Consider the following 4,179-nt stretch of genomic DNA (forward strand, 5'->3'; position numbering starts at 1 on the left):
TAAATTCTGACTGAAATTGAGGGATTTGAGCAAAACTCTGAGAAGGCTGACAAAAGGACTGCTGATGCTGTTGGATTCTGACCTCCCTGCACTCGAAATGGATTTTCTGGAGCTACAGACCTCCAATTGGCACGCTCTCAACGGCGTTGGAAAGTAGACATCCAGGGCTTTCCAGCAATATATAATAGTCCATACTTTATTCGAAGATTGATGACGTAACTTGGCGTTAAACGCCAAGTTCATGCTGCTGTCTGAGTAAAACGCCAGAAAAACGTCATGATCCGGAGTCAAACGCCCAAAACACGTCATAACCTGAAGTTTGTCGCCAAGAAATGCCTCTACACGGGATTGATCAAGCTCAGCCCAAACACACACCAAGTGGGCCCCGGAAGTGGATTTATGCATCAATTACTACTCATGTAAACCCTAGTAACTAGTCTAGTATATATAGGACATTTATCTATTGTATTAGACATCTTTTGACCACTTAAGTCTCTAATCATTCGGTCACTTGATCGTGGAGAGGCTGGCCATTCGGCCATGCCTGAACCTTCTTTTACTTATGTATTTCAAGGTGGAGTTTCTGCACACCATAGATTAAGGGTGTGGAGCTCTGCTGTACCTCAAAGATTAATGAAGTTCTATTTTCTTTTATTCAATTCTCTATCTTATTCTTATTCCAAGATATTCATTCGTACTCAAGAACATGAGAATGATGAGTTAGATAACCCTCATTATTATTCTCACTGATGAACGCGTGGACAACCACTTCCGTTCTACATGCAACAAAGCTTGAATGTGTATCTCTTAGATTCCCCAACAGAATCTTCGTGGTATAAGCTAGATAGATGGTGGCATTCATCTGGATCCGGAAAGTCCAACCTTGTCTGTGGTGTTCCGAGTAGGATCCTGGGAATCCGGAAAGTCTCACCTTGTCTGTGTATTCCGAGTAGGATTCCGTCATGAATGACTGTGACGTGCTTCAAACTTTAACCTGCTGGGCGTTAGTGACAAACGCAAAAGAGGGATTCTATTCCAGTAGGAGCGGGAACCAACCGGTGATTGGCCGTACTGTGACAGAGTGCGTGCATTAGCTTTCATGCGAGGATGGGATGTAGCTATCAACCAGGGTGATGCCTCCAGACTGGTTAGCTGTGCGAGTGACAGCCGTACAGGTTATTTCCCCGAGAGGAATGAAAGTAGCCACAGCTGATAGTGAACCCCTATACAAAGCTTGCCATGGAGGAGTAGAAGGATTGAGTAGAAGCAATGGGATAGCAGCGTCCGAGAGCTCTACAGCATCTCCATTCCGCTTATCTGAAATTCCTACCAATGAATCTGCATAAAGTATCTCTATCCCTTTTATTATTCCTTTTTATTAGAACAATCCAATTATCACTATTACAAATGTTCAATCCGCCTAACTGAGATTTGCAAGGTGACCATAGCTTGCTTCATACCAACAATCTCTGTGGATTCGACCCTTACTCACGTAAGGTTATTACTTGGACGACCCAGTACACTTGCTGGTTAGTTGAACGGAGTTGTGAATTCCAATAAAGAAAACCTCACACAGGTGCTGCCCCTTAGAAGCCTTCATCTCAAAATAATTAGAACATGGCAGTGCCATGAATAAGCTTTCATTTAAAATCCAAGAAACATATAATGTGATCACAATTTCGTCCACCAGAAGGGTCTGCCAAGGATGATAGTTTCATCCATGCACTTCCCAGTCTCTAGGACTATGAAATCAGTAGGGATGTAATGGTCCTCAATCTTTACCAAAACATCCTCTACAAGTCCATGAGCTTGTTTTCTTGAGTTGTCTGCCATCTCTAGTGAGATTCTTGCAGCTTGTACCTCAAAGATCCCTAGCTTCTCCATTACAGAGAGAGGCATGAGGTTTACACTTGACCCTAAGTCACACAGAGCCTTCTTGAAGGTCATGGTGCCTATGGTACAAGGTATTGAAAACTTCCCAGGATCTTGTTTCTTTTGAGGTAATTTCTGCCTAGACAAGTCATCCAGTTCTTTGGTGAGCAAAGGAGGTTCATCCTCCCAATTCTCATTTCCAAATAACTTGTCATTTAGCTTCATGATTGCTCCTAGGTATTTAGCAACTTGCTCTTTAGTGACATACTCATCCTCTTCAGAGGAAGAATACTCATCAGAGCTCATGAAAGGCAGAAGTAAGTCCAATGGAATCTCTATGGTCTCATTTTGAGCCTCAGATTCCCATGGTTCCTCATTAGGGAACTCATTGGAGGTTGGTGCACGCCCACTGAGGTCTTCCTCAGTGGCGTTCACTTCCCCTTCCTCCTCTCCAAATTCGGCCATGGTTATGGCTTTGCACTCTCCTTTTGGATTTTCTTCTGTGTTGCTTGGAAGAGTACTTGGAGGGAGTTCAGTAACTTTCTTGCTCAGCTGTCCCACTTGTGCCTCCAAAGTCCTAATGGAGGACCTTGTTTCAGTCATGAAACTTTGAGTGGTTTTGATTAGATCAGAGACCATGGTTGCTAAGTCAGAGGGGTTCTGCTTAGAATTCTCTGTCTGTTGCTGAGAAGATGATGGAAAGGGTTTGCCATTGCTAAACCTGTTTCTTCCACCATTATTATTGAAACCTTGTTGAGGTCTCTCTTGATTCTTCCATGAGAGATTTGGGTGATTTCTCCATGAAGAATTATAGGTGTTACCATAGGGTTCTCCTAGGTAATTCACCTCTTCCATTGAAGGGTTCTCAGGATCATAAGCTTCTTCCTCAGATGAAGCATCCTTAGTACTACTTGGTGCATGTTGCATTCCAGATAGACTTTGAGAAATCAAATTGACTTGTTGAGTCAATATTTTATTCTGAGCCAAAATGGCGTTCAGAGTATCAATCTCAAGAACTTCTTTCTTCTGACTTGTCCCATTGTTCACAGGATTCCTTTCAGAAGTGTACATGAATTGGTTATTTGCAACCATTTCAATGAGCTCTTGAGCTTCTGTAGGCGTCTTCTTCAGATGAAGAGATCCTCCAGCAGAGCTATCCAAGGACATCTTGGATAGTTCAGAGAGACCATCATAGAAAATACCTATGATGCTCCATTCAGAAAGCATGTCAGAAGGACATTTTCTGATCAATTGTTTGTATCTTTCCCAAGCTTCATAGAGGGATTCTCCATCCTTCTGTCTGAAGGTTTGGACTTTCACTCTAAGCTTACTCCATCTTTGTGGTGGAAAGAACTTTGCCAAGAAGGCATTGACTAGCTTTTTCCAAGAGTCCAGGTTTTTTTTAGGTTGAGAGTCCAACCATATTCTAGCTCTGTCTCTTACAGAAAAAGGGAATAACATCAGTCTATAGACCTCAGGGTCTACCCCATTAGTCTTTACTGTATCACAGATTTGCAAGAATTCAGCTAAGAACTGATAAGGATCTTCCATTGGAAGTCCATGGAACTTGCAATTCTGTTGCATTAGAGAAACTAATTGAGGTTTAAGCTCAAAGTTGTTTGCTCCAATGGCAGGGATAGAGATGCTTCTCCCATAGAAGTCGGGAGTGGGTGCAGTAAAGTCACCCAGCACCTTCCGTGCATTGTTTGCATTATTGTTGTTTTCGGCTGCCATGTCTTCTTCTTCTTTGAAGAATTCGGTCAGGTCCTCTAAAGAGAGTTGTGCTTTGGCTTCTCTTAGCTTTCTCTTCATGGTCCTTTCAGGTTCAGGGTCAGCTTCAACAAGAATGCCTTTGTCTCTGCTCCTGCTCATATGAAAGAGAAGAGAACAAGAAAATGTGGAATCCTCTATGTCACAGTATAGAGATTCCTTGAGGTGTCAGAGGAAAAGAGAAATAGAAAGAAGAAGGAGAAGAAGAATTCGAACTTTAATTAGATAAGGTTCGAATTGTGCATTGAGAAGGAGTGGTACTCCATAAATAGAAGGATGTGGGAAGAGGGGAAGGTAATTTTCGAAAATTAAATTAAAAAGATTTTGAAAACATTTTGAAAAATACTTTAATTGATTTTCAAAAATATGAGTGGGAAAGAAATCAAGTGATTTTTGAAAAAGATTTTAAAATTAGAAGTTAAAAAGATTTGATTGAAAACTTAGTTTGAAAAAGATGTGATAAAAAATATGATTGGCTTTAAAAAGATGTGATTGAGAAGATATGATTTGAAAAACATTTTAAAAAGATTTGATTTT

The 4,179-nt window shown here is 41.1% G+C and overlaps 1 non-coding gene across 1 annotated transcript; it reads left to right on the top strand.

The window, feature by feature from the left end:
* The first annotated feature begins 3,093 nt into the window (after positions 1-3,093).
* Positions 3,094-3,201, top strand: LOC130943029 (small nucleolar RNA R71). Its single transcript, XR_009071567.1, has one exon. It is a non-coding gene; the product is annotated as a small nucleolar RNA R71 (small nucleolar RNA).
* The last annotated feature ends 978 nt before the right edge of the window (positions 3,202-4,179 follow it).

The sequence above is a fragment of the Arachis stenosperma genome, chromosome 7 (assembly GCF_014773155.1).
Source record: "Arachis stenosperma cultivar V10309 chromosome 7, arast.V10309.gnm1.PFL2, whole genome shotgun sequence".
Lineage (NCBI taxonomy): Eukaryota > Viridiplantae > Streptophyta > Magnoliopsida > Fabales > Fabaceae > Arachis > Arachis stenosperma.